Consider the following 18,328-nt stretch of genomic DNA (forward strand, 5'->3'; position numbering starts at 1 on the left):
GCAAAATGTTAACGAATACTAAGTTTGCATTTATATCTTACTCTACCAATAATATTACACATTCAAACTGTAATTCGTAATATACACTACAGAATTTTAAATCAGGAATTGATTATATTAACTTATAAATGTTTATTCATTATATTTATAATAAATAATATTCACAAATATATATATCTGGTTATCTATTGCTACTTATATTTTTCAATTTTAAAATATTTATACTTACTATCATTTTAATTGAATTCAACGTTCTCAGTTCAATTAGATCTACAGTGTTTTGAAAGTAAATAAAGTTACAAATAAAGTTAAAATTAATAAAGTTAAAAGTAAAAGTTATAAACAAAAAAGAAAAAATCTTTTAAATCTGCATAGTGAACAATAGCTAGAACGCCAGAAATGGGGAAAGGTCACAGAGGAGATGAAAATTCCCCAAAAGTATTCAAATAGTGAGAGGAGGTGCAACTTTTGCAGTTTTTTCTAATCAGGGCCACCTTATTAGGGACCTGGTCAGAAGATCTAGGAAACATTTTTGTCGTCATTTAATTCTTTTTTAACTTTTGGACCATACGAACTTGAGGATGTTAATTCATGATGATGTATTTAATGGACGAAAACCCCAAAACACAGCGAACCTCCAGCTGAATTTGATTTCAAACCCATGGTCATTCGATTCGAATGTCGATACTTCACTAGAATCGCATTGGTTTTTTGGTTGGACCTCAATTTCCCACCGGAATATTTCAGGTTCGAAATCCGAACTCATCAACGATGCACCGTGTCATATTGAACGCACTGAATCAGATTTCGAGATCAAATTTTCTACTGATGGTATGGTGCGGAAGTTTCGAGATGGAATGGTGATTCTGGTATTAATCTCGAAATCTGAACGCAATTTAAAATAATGACTGCAAACCATCGGGAGTGGTCCTCCTGAAATTTCCTTGCATATTCTCTAATAGAGATGTTATCTCTTTCCTCCTTATGAAAATTGTGAGGATTGAGTAATAAGAGAGCGCCATGAGTGCTCACATTTTTATTTCCAGAATACTGCATATGAGTGTTTCGTACTTCGTAATACAGTGAGGGAAATCAAGTATGCATTTCAGATGCCTTTTTTTGGTCCAATTAAAACCAAAACTTGGCACAATGCTACAATTTTAATAACGAAAACGTATTCCAAACTACTTCGATCATGTAAATCAATATGGTTTTGATTTTTGACGTTAATAAGCAAGTTAAGGTTCATATTGAAAGACGATCAGCCCATTTTTGAATTTGGTCCAAAATTTGATGTAGCTCTACTCTTCAAATGTTGAAACTATGTACTAAATTTATCTGTCTAACTTTTCAAATGTTGTAGTTAAGTTTTCCTTTGCAATCGAACAGACTGACAAACTTTCTGGGGATTTATTTTGTTCAAAATTTGATTGAAATCTATAAATTTAGTGGCAAAAATCAAGTACCAAATTCAATCAGTTTAGCTCAAAACATTTTTGAATTATACATACTCATAGCCAGAGCGACAGAAAAGAATCATTCCTAAAATTTTCTTTTTGAATTAAGAGAGATCTGAAATATGCAGATTCATCGAAATCTCGGGTTCGAAAACAATATTTTCTGGTATACGAGTAATCAAAACGGCCTCATGTTGTTTCGACATAGGTTGATAATATGATAAAATTAAACAAAGACCTTTTAGTATATGAACACATATTTCTTTAGAGTTCGAATCCAAATATTCAATCTTTTTAAGAATCTCTATGACATCTAGGCAACAACCATGTAGAAATTTCTGGAAGAAGAGGATGATGAATTAGTTATCGTTATCCTGATAGAGCAATAGCAATAATTAGTTTTCTCTTGGAAGTTTATTGCGTGATATCTCGTACAACTTTAATAACAATTTAAATTTCAGTATGATTTAATTGAATTTCATTCACTCCTTGTTGGTTCCTAATGTGGAGTACCGATAATCCAGTTAGTTGTTCTCTTCCTATTTTTGGTACCATGTTGGAACATGGACATTAGAATTCGGATAGTTAAAAGGTAAGTTATTTTGTTTCTTCATAAGTGCAACAATAATTTTTTAATGAGTTAATTGGTTTTCATCATTTTAAAATAGATATGATTTTGCGAGTGAAATTTTTGATATATTTAAGATATTACTACATTTCAACGAGTCATTATTAAACAAAATTTTCGAAAAATCATTCATTTGTTCTGTATGAAGAAAACATAAAGGTTATTAAATAATTTTTAGTGTCTAATTGAATATTTGTATTGAAGTTTGTACTAAGTGTTTGTATATACTTTATCGTCAGAAATATCTTATGGAATGCTGAAATTGAAGGTTCAGCAAAATTAATTCATTATTTAATAGCTAGTTAAACTGTTTCGTTTAGTTATAATGTTATTACGATACTGTTTCTTTGTGACATTGTTTTGGACGTCAGTGACATTTCTGGAAAAAGAAACGGGGACGAACGGTCTGGGAAATGTAAGAATTTGGGCTCTTAATTGTCCTATTATTAACACCCGAGATTCCCAAGATCCTTTTGGGAAATTCCATAGTTATCGGGGACCTAAAAAAAACCCGAAATGCTCATACGAAAATTCTTTTTGTGCTATCACATTACCTACTGGTACGATGAACAAGCACTATTGCGCTATTATTATTTAAATGTCAATTTGATGTCGGCTTGTATATTAATTTCTAGCCTGTGTTGTTAGTATTATACTCTTCATTTATATCTCAGCTGTATTTTTGTTGCCTGTGTTTCATATTTATTGTAGGATAAAATATCCTTATGCATTATCCAGCTTGTTGTGTTAAATTCGTTATAAAACCGTCGGTCTATTTCCATAATATCTATTTGGTTTATTAGATAATACTTTTCCTGTTAAATTCTTCTTACAGACATTGAATTTTTCTTGCAGCGGATTTATTTAAGTTTAAATCAGGATTATTTAGTATGCAGAAAAGCATCGTTTATGTGTTTCAAGAGACTGGCATATAAACACGTATAAAAGAAAGACATGTAATCGAAATTTCAATTAACAACTTTCATGAGTTTTAATGCTATGAATGCAAATTTAGTTACAAATATTATAAAATTGTTTAAGATAGTGCTGATATATAGTGCATAGAACTGAAAATAATTATTAAACTTTATCATAAAACTGAATAATTTTTATTGAATGTCTTGAGTATTAATTATGCAATTATCTTATGATTCGTGTTATGCATGTACATGGATGCTATTTTAATTCAAATCAACCCACAACTTATTTTTTAGTAAAGATATCTCAGTCCTTGCACAAAATTTTGGGACTTGTATAAGGGTATATAAACAACAAAACTTTAAATTTCTTTACATACTTCCAGAAAACCACCTGTTAAATGAGTTTTTCAAACAGCAGAATATATACATATATAATACGTTTTTTCAAGACGATGTAAATCTTGAATATTAAAATAAGGAATTTGAACCAAGCAATCCACTTTTATTTTCACTTAAATTGCGAAGTTAAAGTGTAATTATTTTTTAATTACACATTATATTTGATATAATTACGAGTAAAAATTTTGAAAACAAAATTCAAAGGAAACATTTGAAAATCTGAAATAAGTTTACCAGAGAAAATAATTAACATTTTAATATGAACCTAAACGTGTTCTTAATGTTCTTTGGGTGCTATTCTTTTTGTAAATTGCATAGTGTAAAAATCGTTACTAGTAGAATGCAAAAGTTGATACAATCAAGCCAGATGAAGACGAGGCAAATCATTCACATTAATATACTGTGATTAGGACTACACGTTCGAATTTTCTTTAATTTTTTTACAGATAAAATTGGAAACTTGCCAAATCAAAGCCATTAAATAGAAAAAGACATACCGATCTTTTAATTGTCTTTGTTAAGATATAAATCAGAGGATTATTAAGGTAGATGACTACGCCCAAGAGCCGATTTTTGTGAAATTACTATTTTTTAAATTTAATTATAATAATAGTCAAATGTAGGCAAATAATGGAAGTAACGAAATCTCGTAAAACATTTCTCATACATTCAATGTTTTATAGCAAAATAGTTTTTTAAAAAATCATTGAAATTTTGCTAAGATTTATTTTTTACTTTACTACAATGGTCATTTTTAAGACGTTTTTAAGTTCTAGAGTGAAAATAAAATTTTGAATATTTTTTGCATTCAAATATAGGTCGCAAGTTACGCTAAAAATTCGAGCTCGCATTATTTCTAATTTTTTTTTCATTAAAAATATTAGATGAAATATTAGTAATATATTAGCAGACCTAGCCCGGATGTTATTAGCTTTTGACGAAATAACCGATAGTTTCGGATTTACATTTACCACATGAGAACAGTTGTTGCTAATTGGATACTTGGTATAAATCTTATGAAAAAATATGAAAATATATATAAAAATATCACCTGAATGAATGGAAACGCATACATACTTACATACTCAAATAAATGCTCATCTTAAAAACATGTATTTATCTTTTAAATATTATAATACAAAATAAAAAAAAAATTCTTATCTCGTGTATTAAATTTGATTTAAAATAAGAATATTTGCTCCCAAAATACTTCTAAATCTCGTATATTATAAAAATCGGAGCACCAAACGATATTTAAAAATTGCGCTTTTTCCCTTAAACCATTTATTTTTAAAGAATTATACAATATTTATTGAAGCGCTGCGAGTTGCATCTCGGAAACAAACTTAAAATCTACAGTATTTTTACTAAACTAGAATGAAAAAACTAAAGATAAATTAATATTAATCGAGAAAATATGACAATAAAAATTAACTATTTTTAATTTTTGTGAATCCATCACGAAAAGCTTTGTTAGCAAAATTTGTGTAAAATATCTGGATTTTTAAGCTTGAAAGTTATTGTAATTTCACTTATTTATATAACTAGATTTTTTTAATTCGTATATAATCAAACCTGCATAAGGAACTTCTTATTGAAATTCGTGTATTTTGTTGAAAATTTAATTTATAAAAAATAAATTCGCAAATGTGGGTTATCCTTTTGTACCTCAATCGATATTTTCAGACCCAATCTGAATGGTTTTTGGCGATTTCCCAACATATTCACTTTTAGTACTTTCTAAGTTTACCGCGTTTTTACAGAAGTATTTGTATTTCGTTAGTTTGAAATGGTTTTGAAATTTTTTATTTCCATCCATTATTTAGATCTGTAACATGGATTTTTCTTCTAGAATTTTATTTTTCCTGGTAATTGCGTCAATTTTCAATTAGATTCTTAAATAAGTCTAAATAGAGTACATAGAACACATTTTCTATTTTAAATTTGAGTCATATCGATGTAATATAATTGTAATTAGAACTACAATGCTGGCAACAGCTTACAGTTGAATCGCACGGGCCATAATTCTTGTATAAATTAATGTGTATATTTTTCATAGAATAAATGTTTTATATTTTTATGATAAATTGCTGTATTCAATTTGAACTGTAGTGTTCATTAATTTCAGAGAACAATATAAAATCTTCGCAATAACTAATTCAATTTCTTCTTTCTCTTCCAGTATTTCTCAAGATGATACAATCTGAAGAAGGATCAGATAGCTCAACTCTTCTGTGCAGCATTCGAGTAAAAATGATAAAATTTTTCAAGATTTGAGAATGGCGTCTTTTAAGAAACATAGTAATCCTGCAAATTGGCAATTCGTAAGAGCACCGAATACAAGATGCTTGTGTCATAGATAGAACATAGATGTTTCACAATGGAAGTATTCTACAAAATCTCTCTTTTCTAACACTGGACTTAATCAAGTAAGAATGTTCAATTTCGGAATATTCATCTATCAGTAACCCGTTTTCAAAGATATGAAATAGTTTAAAATGGTAAAATCGGATAAATTTTTTTGGGAAGTACCATTTAATTGTCAGAAAAAATGAATTCTGAAGATGATGCAATGATAAACGGTTTCACTGCAGCTGAAAAAAAACGCCAATATCTAAATCATAATAGGTAACCTAACACTTTGACGAATTTTGAAAATTTAAAATTTCAGGCTGATAAATTTCTCATGTTTGTTATAGAAATCGGTAAAAGTGAATTTTAGTGTGCACCCAGCTGCGCCAACAATGCCAAGTCGCCAATAAAGATGGCGGACAAAATAAACAAATACTTCCGGGAACAGTTACGGTTACCATTTCCCGCCATCTAATTAGAACTTTTTACTGATAAGTATTTTTTTTTTTCATACTGCCCGGTGCCTTCTACAGATGCCTTCGGCATCTGTAGAAGGCACCGGGCAGAATTTTTTAACTTAAAAAAAACATCCTACGGCTTCGCTAGCAGCGGGAGCGGGAACCTAGTAGCTTCGCTAGCACATTGAACATAAAGACTGTGTGGATAACAGAAACAGTACATAACCAAAAGGAAAGAAAAGACGGAAAAATAAGCAATCGGAACATTCTCAATACAAAATTTCAAACAAGCATCCTTTCCTAACTTCATCAACTCGTAAATATATATATATATATAATATGCATATTTAACTCACCCTTCATCCCTTCTACAGGTTCGAAATACTTCCGACATAACAAATTATGAAAGGAACCAACCGTTATAACACCAAAAGAATTACGAGAACTGCGAAGAATTCCACTGCAGCTGTCTTTTAAAGTGAGAATGCAGACGATTTTTTTAAAGCGCATATTAACAATTAAAAATTGCAAAAGAATAAATATTTTCTGTTCGTATTCACATTAAAAAAAAGAAAGAAATTAACTTTTAATTATAAGCTTAACTTTCTTTATTTAATAAATTTTAATTATAATAAAGAACAAAATTAAAATCTTTAATCGATATTTTTTTAATATTTTTAATTTAACATTTTTCATAATGTAATTGTAGTTCATGTACAACTCAACCATTGCAAAAAGTAGTAAACAAAACAGCAGTACGGTTGCTATAAGGATCCGATGGGTTGCAATATTGGCGACAAACAGTTGGTGCACACTAATCTTCAATTAGGCCTAGAACTCTTTGGTAATTTCTGCAAATGGCAACTAATTTCTTCTTTCTGATAAGTAGTCATGTTCGTCTTGTCCAAAAAGTTTTGTTACATTCAGAAAGCTTTAATTTCAGAAAATTTTAGCTGAGCTTAAAATTATGTTTGATGCATTTTGATATCGATGCGTTTAATCTTGGTTGTGATTATTATTTTTATTCTGTTAAATTTATAAAATCTCTGGTTTATACGAAACTCGATAAAATTTCATGCATGTATTTAGTTCTTTTTGACATTTGAAGTTTCAAGTTACGAAGATGAGTGGAAAATTCAAGATAGAAAAAAAGATAATTTGATATATAATACATTTGTTTATTTAGATATATAATACATTTGTTTCAAGACTGTTCCTCATTTAAAGGTGACCAAGCCGAAGTTACCATAAGACTGATATGAGACACTGGTGAGTTTAACCAATATTATGAGAAGTTAACAATGAGACTTGCCTTTTAATTATCTTTTACAATTTCTAATAGGAATTAAAATTCCAACACATTAAAGGAATAGAAATGGTTATATATGCGAGATGCTTCTGAACATTTCCAAAAGGCAGTTTAGATAAATTCTGTAATGAAATTACCTGGTGAATTTCCCATTTCGACTTTCTCGTACGCGTGTACAGTACGGGAGATTTCCCTTTTGTTTCGTATTATACTTAAAGGCGCGTATGATTTTTGGACCTCATTCTGTTCATCGATCACGTCCAACATTTGGCAAATCCGATTTTGGCGATAAGGCATATACCGAATTTTTATGTAGCTTGTGCTTCTGGTATCTTGTTTACATACACATGGACATAAAGGCTATCCTTAAAAAAAATTTCAAAATTTGAGAGCTACATTGTATTTTGAATAAAATAAATTCATTCGGTTCTTTGCATTCAAATTATTGCTTTCACATCTGCATGTATAGGAATATAGACAAACACTTCTTCAATGATGGGGTTTGAAATCAATACAAATCCATACTTTCAGTGACAAAATCATATTCCTAATTTCAAAGATGTGAATAAATATATTGTTCATTAGATGTGCTCACATACACTATGACGAACCGACAGACTTCAACAGACGAAATTTGTTCAAAATTTGACAAATACGCAATTTTGATGCAAAGATTGTTTAATGAATTTCCTCCATCAATTTCTTTTCGCTTCTGCGTTATCGAATTCATATATAGAAATCCCAAATTGTTTTTAGGACTAGAGAAGGATCGAAACATGTAATATTTAATTTTCCGTTTTGTAACAATAACATTGCATCTTGCATATGTATGCGAGAAAATAAACTATTCAGATGGTAAGAATATTTAACAAACTTAAAACCGTTTTAATTTCAGAAATCATTAAAAGATACAAATGGATACGGATTAATCCTCTATTGTGGAAGATTGATATGAGTGAGGATAGAACCTGGGACCTTGTGGTTTGCAGACCAGTAACATAACCACGATACAAAAGCAATCGCTCGGGTAACGTTGTTAACTGGCTTATAAGCTATTCCCCACACTATTACCAGTTTTACCGGAAGATCGAGAATCGCATTAAAACAATTAAGAAAATTCCAAATACCATAAGCATTTTATGTAAAGTGTTAAATCAAATCGAGTTCTTAGTTTTGTATCCAACTTTGATCTGAAATTTTCTAGAAAACTTAATTTCTGTGATCCATTTTTAAAAATTCTATCTTGAAATTGAATTTCCCTCTCTTAGATAGATGAATATTTTTTTTAATAAATGGCAAAAATATCGAATCTTAAGATAACATTGAGATCTTACTTTAATTGTCACTTACCATAAAGATAGTCAATCATAATTATCATTGCAGTTATCGATTTGTTGAACAGAATTTACAAGTCCTAAAGTTGCTTTGATGTATATCACTAAAAAATTTAAATGATTTTTTTTTCTGGCTTAATGCTAACTGTAGTTTAATTCCAAATTTTCATTTGGAAATTTAATAAATGTTTATCTTGTGTAGTTAGTTACTTTTGAATTCTTATGAATATGACAATTCAGAATGCTCCTTTGCAATTGTTTCAATCTAAAAATTAAAACTAATCGGTAATCTTTCTACACAAAAAGGCAATTTTCGTTTCTGCTTTATATTTGAGATTTTCGATGAAGCGGGTCTATTAACAATTTATTTTTAAGATTTTACATTGAGATGTCTAAAAACAATATTGTATGTCGAAGGAAAAATTGCCGTAGGAAGGATATATAGAAAAAGTAATCTATTCCAAATACTGTCCTTTTCTAAATGTTATGGTATTCGAAATGGGGAAAAAATATTTTATCAATTTGCTTAAAATCTTATTGGTAATTTGGCATGAGATTTTTATAGAATTCGTTTATATATAATCACTTATGAAAAATGCGAATGTTTCTATAAAAGTAGTCAAGAATTATTTCACGTCAATGATGCAAAGTGGATAGATACTACCGGTATGAAGGACATTTTTTGGATATCTCTATGCGCTTTTTTTCTCTAGAATATCTCGATGAATTTTACGCAAAATTATTGATATATATGTAATGCATGTTTTGCTCTTTATTAGTTTAAAAAATGTGAATTGAAAATTGCACATGCAATATACGAAGTGTGAGAACTTGCTATGCGATGGATATTGTTTAGAGGCCGAGAATTGTACATGGTGACTGTCAGAAGTATGTGAATAATGTACAGCATGCAATGTGAGAATTGTGGATAGTTGCAGAGGTATATGAAATTTTCGAGTGAACAATTGGAGGCATATGAAATAATTTTGGAGTTTGGATAATTTGTGCGGAAATCTGACAACTGAATCCTGGAAGTGCGTGATGTACAACTGAATTGTGATTGATTTCGTAATGTGTGGAATGAGAAAATTTATAGAATAGAGGTGAATGAAAAGAATTCATGAGCTTTGCGTTCGGATGTTTGCTTTGCGTGTGTTATGTTCGAAAGTTAGAAACATTCAGGGCTGTTGCGTTGTTGGAGTGAATAACGAATGGAATGGGCAGTTTCTGGATTGTTGGAGTAGATGAATGGAATGAGTGCTTCTGGATTGCCGGAGCGTATAATGAATGGAATGCTGAGCTTCTGGGTGGTTTCGGTGCGGGTAATGAATGGAGTGTGTGCTGAGCTTCTGGGTGGTTTCGGTGCGGGTAATGAATGGAGTGTGTGCTGAGCTTCTGGGTGGTTTCGGTGCGGGTAATGAATGGAGTGTGTGCTGAGCTTCTGGGTGGTTTCGGTGCGGGTAATGAATGGAGTGTGTGCTGAGCTTCTGGGTGGTTTCGGTGCGGGTAATGAATGGAGTGTGTGCTGAGCTTCTGGGTGGTTTCGGTGCGGGTAATGAATGGAGTGTGTGCTGAGCTTCTGGGTGGTTTCGGTGCGGGTAATGAATGGAGTGGGTGCTGAGCTTCTGGGTGGTTTCGGTGCGGGTAATGAATGGAGTGTGTGCTGAGCTTCTGGGTGGTTTCGGTGCGGGTAATGAATGGAGTGTGTGCTGAGCTTCTGGGTGGTTTCGGTGCGGGTAATGAATGGAGTGTGTGCTGAGCTTCTGGGTTGTTTCAATGCGGGTAATGGAGTGTGTGCTGAGCTTCTGGGTTGTTTCGGTGCGGGTAATGAATGGAGTGTGTGCTGAGCTTCTGGGTTGTTTCGGTGCGGGTAATGAATGGAGTGTGTGCTGAGCTTCTGGGTGGTTTCGGTGCGGGTAATGAATGGAGTGTGTACTGAGCTTCTGGGTTGTTTCGGTGCGGGTAATGAATGGAGTGTGTGCTGAGCTTCTGGGTTGTTTCGGTGCGGGTAATGAATGGAGTGTGTGCTGAGCTTCTGGGTTCTTTCGGTGCGGGTAATGAGTAAACTGTGAATTTTGCTGTGGCAGTTCGCATTTGAAATGGAAGTAGGTGGATTTGTAGAATGTTATCAATGGTTTTAGATGGTGTGGAGTTGTGCGTACTATGCAGTGTGAAGTGTGTGGAGTTGTGTGGGAAGTGGTGCGTACCATGCAGTGTGTGCGGTGGAGCATAGTGTGCAGATCTTAGAGTGTAGCTTTCAGTTACTAGTATTGAATTCGAAATGATTTTTGCTGGATTATAGTAGTGTAGGATATGGATTGAAAGTCGTGGTAATTCATTGATTGTGAGAAATATCTTATTGGTTATGGTAACATATGGATTTAATGATTTTATTGCTGCTGGAATATCCACATTTCGAAAGGAAATTTGTTCATGTTTATTGATGTACAGTATGCAAAGGGTTTCTTGTTTCTGGAAGCTTTCCGTTTTTTAGAAAAAGCATTTTTATTCTAATTTATTATAAGGATTATTGCCTTTCCTTTGTTGCGAGTCAACTATTCTGTTGTATTTTACAGGTAGCATTTACTGACTTTGCGTAAATGAATTTGGAAATGTTAACCAGTTAGGACAGTTGAAATTCACCAGATTGAGAACGATTTCGGTGAGTTTAAATTCATAATGTTAGGGTTTTTCTTACCGTGGAAAGGATTGATCAATCTGATCTCCTTCTTTAAGAATATATAAGTTCATACCCACATCTTAATCTAGTACCTACCATATAATGAGATCATTTCGAGATATAGAATTTTAAAAACATTAAACGAATCGGATAAAAATAACTATACTTTTTGTCAAATCTTTTATAGCTAGACCCAATTTTTTTAATTATTTGATCATTGATCTTGCGCAGAGAAGCAAATTCAGATTTTGATATACCATTCGTGATCCATTTCTGGAGATTCTTTTCAAAAGTTTTGAAGTATTATTTACAAAGCTATATACAAAGTTGTATACAAAATTATGAATTCGATTAAATTTAACATTTTGCATAAAAGTGTAAAGGTTTAAGAATTTTCCAAAATTGTTTTAATGTTATCTTTCATTCATTCTGAAAAATTGGAAATAGCAAATCAATCTGTTATTATCTATTTATCCTTTTGAAACGACCGAAACTGTAAAAAATTATTGGTAGTTTATTGTCAATAATCTTACCATATGGATTTTATTTACCTCAGATATGCAAGTCGTAATGTTACTGTGCTAAAACTGGACTTGAAGATTTTACGTATTTACTTTTTAATCATGCCAAAATTCAAAAAACGTTTTGATAATTATTTTTATTTGCATTCTATGACTCGAGGGCGCAACAAACTAGACGGATGGAATTCACTAAACGGTTCGTAGAACTAAATTGTGTATGGGTTTTGTCGCCAAAATCAAATGTGACGAATATTCAACTCGATTGATGAACAGGATGAGGTCCAAAATGCATACGTACTTTTAATTGTAATACGAAATAAAAGAAAAAATCTCTCCATATTGTGTGCATGCATACGCGAAAGTCGAAATAGAAAACTTCTCAAGTGTTTCATTGCATAATTTTTTTTTATCTAAACTGCCTTTTTTAAATGTTCAGAAGCATGTCACAAACATAATCATTTCCAATCCTCTAACGTGTTGGAACTTTAATCCCTATTTCAAACTATAAAAAATAGTGAATAGGCAAGTCTGATTGTCAATTTTCATACTATTGGTAAAACACCACTGTGTATGTCGGAGCATATCAGCTTTATGGTAGCTTCAGTTTGGTCGCCTCTAAGTAGGGATCAACCTTAAAACAAATGTCTTATATAGCACAACAAATTATCTATTTTGTAACCAAAATTTTCCCCTCATCTTCATAGCTTAAATTCCTACGTGCGCTAAATGCATTAATTGAATTTCGGTTAAATTCGAATAAACTCGAATAAGGAAGTTATCTGGATCAGAGCCAGGATGAATTTTTCACCTCTAAATTTTCAGAAAGGAAGATTTCATATGCCTTTAAAAAATATCCTGAAGTGAATCCTTCGGAAAAAGCAACTATTAATATTGGACGAATAAAGTTTATTAGAAAGGGGCGAAATATTAAAATTCATAAACTGAACAATTCCGCAGGGAACTATAATAAGAAATTGGTACGAAGTGTTCAGACTAGTTAATTATAAACTTAATCTAATAAAATTCATTTAGGGAAAATTCAATAAATATAGGTTACGGATTATGAATATCCTTTCAATAACAATTTACTTGCTTTCATAGTTTTTTTTTCTATTCGATTTCGATATTGATTCGGCCATTTTTTGCAAACCTATCTCCTTTTTTTTTCATGTTTAAACTAATTTTCAAGAGTTTTTTTACAATAGTTTTTTGATAGGAACTAAAATTACGTGGTGTTAATTCATATGGTCCACTGTGACAAAGGCGAGAGCCTTGTAGAATATTTCCTAAAATTGCTTGAAATCAGTTGAAATAACTAATGAGAAAGGAAACCTAGTAAAAAAAGAAGCTTCCTTATCTACAAATGGAATTGAAATGGAATCAGAACTTCACAATAAAATGGCAACTTAAGAAAAGTGTACGATAACAAATTCGATAAGCGGAAAAAAAGATTGACAACAGAATTTGAAGTTTAACTTCCATTTTTAAACAATTTAGTGGCTAATTTAAGGAAGTTTACAAGATTGTATTAAGTACTTGTGACAATTACAGAATTTTTCTTGCAACTCTAATGTTCTAAGGGAAGAAATTTCTGTCGTGTAGTATGGATAAAATCAAGAATCAAATTTGAATTGAACGACAAAAAAAAAAAGTTGCGCAATAGAAAGAAACTGTTTTTTAGATTTTGAATATTTCTATCAAAATTTATAAATAAAATGAAAGAATTTAAAGCCTTGCTTCCGAACTCAAATGAAATTAAAACCACAAGAAATAGGAAAGATTGAAGAAAATCTTAAATTTTTGAAATCTTCAAATCTTGGGATATGTTTATTTGTAGATTTTAATCAATTATTTGTTAAGACGGAAATGGTATAAAATAGGTTCTTCACGATTTGATATATGGTTTGATTTCTATTTCGTTTTCCATTTCTTTACTTCCTTCAAGAATCCGTTTTAAAATTCACCCAAGAACTTCAGAATCGAATTCTATAGATTATTATAAAATTATAGATTCTAATCCAGATTGGAAGCAAAAATTTCTTTAAATATTGTATGTGATGAATTTTAGATAAGAAGCGAAAGTTATGCACTTCCTGTAATTTTGCTGATTTGGTAAAAGTAATGACAATATGAAATCATCAAGCATGAAACTTGACTTATCATTAAATATGTAATTTGCTGATAAGACGAGAATTCACAAACGAAGCTGGATTCTTCATTGTCATCGTTTTGGGAAATGACATTTGCAAACAAATTTTGACAATTTGCAGCCCATTCCAATTCTCCTGAATATTCAAGGAAGGCTTTTCAAGAATGGTTTCAAAGTTATAAAAATTCAAGGATTTGGTAAGTTCCACATTTTGATAATAGTATAAAAGGAAATTCCTTTTAAAAATCATTGTATGCTCATTTAATATTTAAAAATCTATTTATTTTTGTTTTGTGAAATGAAAAAAATACCATGGGATGTAGTTATTAACAAATTCGCACAGAAGCAACGAAAATTTCTACTAGAAACTTGGCATACTAAATGATTTTCACACTATATTAAACACATTTCACATTTTCACACTATATTTTCACATTTCCACACTATATTAAATTTTTGCTTATTGACATCTGGAATTTTATTCCAGATGCCAATGAGCAAAAGCTTTCATAATTAGAAAAACTTCTATTGTGTTCAATCACGTTAACAATGGAATTTCAAGTAAATTCTATCTTGGATAAATTCGCAGTTACTAACGGACATTATTAAATTGCATTCCTTTCTGTATTATAGATTCATATCTGTTTCGAATAAACACAAATCCATTTTTCTCTTTCAGAGGCCTTTAGATGCTAAATAAATTGTATCTAAGAATGAAAATCAAGCAACAGAAGCATTCCTAAAGACAGAAGTCCATTGGGAACCAGTGAGCAAGCATATATTAATCAAATTTATTTAGTGGGTGGTTTTTTATATCTAAAAAAAACCCTAAACTATTTCGTATTCTTCCTTCAACAATCGAGGCAATTTTCTTCAGTTGGTAAGAAAATCCAGAAATTGAACAATTAAAGTAAAAAGAATTAGTCGATGGGCTTATATTAACAGAAGTTCCAAGAGAAGACGGGTTATTGTGAAATAAAACTACTTAACCAAAACTTAAGATCCGAAACTTCTTTCAAGAAAATTTTGAAGATAGACAACATTATTTTCCAGTTGATCGGCACCTAACCTGATCGTCATTTACAGGTAATTTACTTAAACTTGGATATCTATTTTTTTAACTTCTAAAAATTATATATATTTTTTAACTTCTAAGCGCATTACTCTACAAAAAAATTTTTTAGATCGCGTTTAGGTACACAGATATAATTTTTAGATGCAAATTTTATTTTCATGCAATTTTCTCTTCACTATTATTAAATTTAGCTTTATGCTCAACTTTGCAGCAATGCTTCCTTTTATATACCAGCAAGAAACAAAATCTTGAATGTAAATAATGTATCAATATTGCTTTGGATATAAAATAAATATCCAACTCTTGTTAAAAAGAAACTGATTAAATGGCAAACGATTTTTCTGTCATCCCATAATTCCTCAGTAATTCTAAAAGTTTATGCATATTTTATTTAATTATTTTCTAGATTTCCTTTTTTGTGATGGAATTAGTTTAATTGAATTTTCTAAAATAAAAACTTTTTATGATCAATTCATCTTCCTATTTATTTCTACGTGACATTTTTTTTATTAGCTGCCATGCCACTCAGCAAAAAATACGATTCTTCAATTTTGAAATATGTTAAAGTATTAGATTTAAACTGAATATTTTTTTAAATATTGGATTTATGTGGACATATTTTCTTTTTCAGGATGACTTGTTTACCCGTTCAGAATAAAGTTGTGATTATACAGAATTTTTGAAGCTGCAAGATCAGGAAAGATACTTATTCTTCATTTCTAAGAGAGGAGACAATTTCCATGAGAAATGTTTCAGGTAATTTATTTTGAATAATGAAGTTTTCGATGAAAGTGTTAAGAATAGATTTAAGTTCATAATGAAATAACTTTATATTATATATTAAGAATTTGAGCATTATTAAGAAAGATAAAACTTTTCTAAGAATTCTCAAGTGATGCTTATATTTTGCAAAGTGTTGCGCATTTCTAATTCAAAGCTGAACACAATTTGAAAAAAAATCAGAATTGCTTCAAGTTTCGGAAAAATTTTAAAGATGCGATGTAAGAAGTTTGGGAGGCTGTCTTCAGGAATTAGTAGCTGCTGGGTCGTCCACATGAAACTCTTGTAAAAATTCGTTATATAATATAAAACCGAAGTATTTTATATAAAGCATATGAAAAATTACACAAAACGCTGTAATCTTCACATTTCGAACCCGAAAGTTTGACGAATTTGCTAGTTTCATATTTTCTAGATTTAGATCTGCAAGTTCCATAGTTTTGGAACTGTCTTTCTGTCACTTTATTTGTGCATATAATTCAAAAAATGAATCTAGTTAGGCGGATGAAAATTGATATTTGGTTTTGACATTAAATTTTGTAGATTTCTATCTCATTTTGAATAAAATCCCTTCACAGTAGTTTCTCATTCTGAAAAAAAGAGAACTCTGATAGATAAATAAATAAGCTAAATAAACAAAATTTGGTACAGTTTTAGTATTTAAATTGTAGATTCAAATCGAGTGCAAATCCGTCATTTGGTTGACTAATGTAGTTCTACATATTCGAGTATATATATAAAAACGAAGATTTAAAAACACAACAGTTGAGACAGACGAATTTTGATATGCGATATCGTTATTAGAATTGTCGTTATGTCGAATATTGGTTTTGATCGATCGAAATTCAGGTTTTCAAAATACATATTCGGAATTTTTCGCTATACTATTGAAATACAAAATAAAAATCTAAGCAAATCGTGGTATTCATGTCCAAATCCACACTTTTTATGCTGGTGATGAAGATAAAATCTTTATCAGAAAATGCACGAAAAAATTTCAAATTCAATTCTGTTGATTCATACTGACCATAAAATATTTTAGTTCTTGAGTAACATGTTACATCCTTTCTTTTGTCATCCATTTTCACTTTGATGTTATAAGTTTAAAAATTCCTTTTCAGGGTTAAGTCTGGAAGTCTTGGAGGTGAATATCCGCATACATCGTCAGATCTCAGTTTATGTATGATGGCATGATATTTAGATGGTGATCCGTCTTTCGAAACATGGTTGAGGGTTTTCGTGGAACCTCATCAAGTTTTAATTCCAATATCTGCAATGCATAAAAGGCGAAAAATTTGAAGGGAAAAAAACCCAGCTTGACATTGAAAGTAGTTGTTAAATATTTATAACTGTGTAAGTCATAGCTTAGGGTTCCTACTTATTTGAAGATTCCAAAAAAATCACAAGATTGTGCAAGTATCCTATATTTTAAATGTACTGCATAAATTGACTTAAAAGAACTATATTTATCAAACAGTTTATCATCATCTCAAGTCCAAATCCAACACAGAACAATATATCAAGCATGAAATAGAATTTGAATATGTTAGAAACAATTATTTTATATTTGTGAACCAAAATTTAAATGTATCAAAGTCTAGTATGAATCAAGGACTCATTTAGTGTTTAATAATCCTTCACTACTTGCCATGTTTTATGTTTAGTCTGCATTCTATTAAATACCATCTAAAAACAACCCTCGCGTGGCAATGATGGTAATTTTGAAAATGCATCTTTCTGATGGGGAAAAAAAAATATATCTGAAGTTTTACCAATCCACATTTATCATTATGGAAAGTTTGGCCAAACTTTGTTATTTAGAGGTTTAAAGCTTTAAAAAAATGGTTGCATTCATCAATTTAATTTTTTTCTATATGAAACTTTTCAATGGTTAATATTCAATGAAATGTTGCGAATTCCTGTAATCAAGAGTTCTTTCATCTTCATAATTTTTTTATAAATGGTTCAGCTATGTTTGAAATTGTGAATTTTCTCATTTGGTGGTATTTTTATACTCGTCTCTGTCTGCATTGAAATGATTTTAATTCATTTCAAATATATGTGAAATGGATTTTTTTTTCATTGTTTAGTCGAATATTTGACTCCTGAGTTTTCAGTACAAGTTCATATTTAAGAATCGAGACTTTAATATAAAAATTAATGCTTAGCATGTTTATATTAGTCGAAGCTGAACTCATAATGGCAATGTTGTATATTTTTGAAGGTGGAACAAATACTTGTGATAACATTCTGATTGCAATCTTGC

The 18,328-nt window shown here is 30.5% G+C and overlaps 1 long non-coding RNA gene across 2 annotated transcripts; it reads left to right on the forward strand.

The window, feature by feature from the left end:
- Window positions 1–1,900: 1,900 nt before the first annotated feature.
- Window positions 1,901–17,822, forward strand: LOC129989281 (uncharacterized). 2 transcript variants are annotated; one of them, XR_008785747.1, is made up of 3 exons: window positions 1,901–2,049; window positions 14,887–15,293; window positions 17,184–17,822. It is a non-coding gene; the product is annotated as an uncharacterized LOC129989281 (long non-coding RNA). The 2 variants fall into 2 exon arrangements; XR_008785746.1 differs by lacking the exon at window positions 1,901–2,049 and adding an exon at window positions 14,278–14,404.
- The last annotated feature ends 506 nt before the right edge of the window (window positions 17,823–18,328 follow it).

Source organism: Argiope bruennichi, chromosome 10 (genome assembly GCF_947563725.1).
Source record: "Argiope bruennichi chromosome 10, qqArgBrue1.1, whole genome shotgun sequence".
Lineage (NCBI taxonomy): Eukaryota > Metazoa > Arthropoda > Arachnida > Araneae > Araneidae > Argiope > Argiope bruennichi.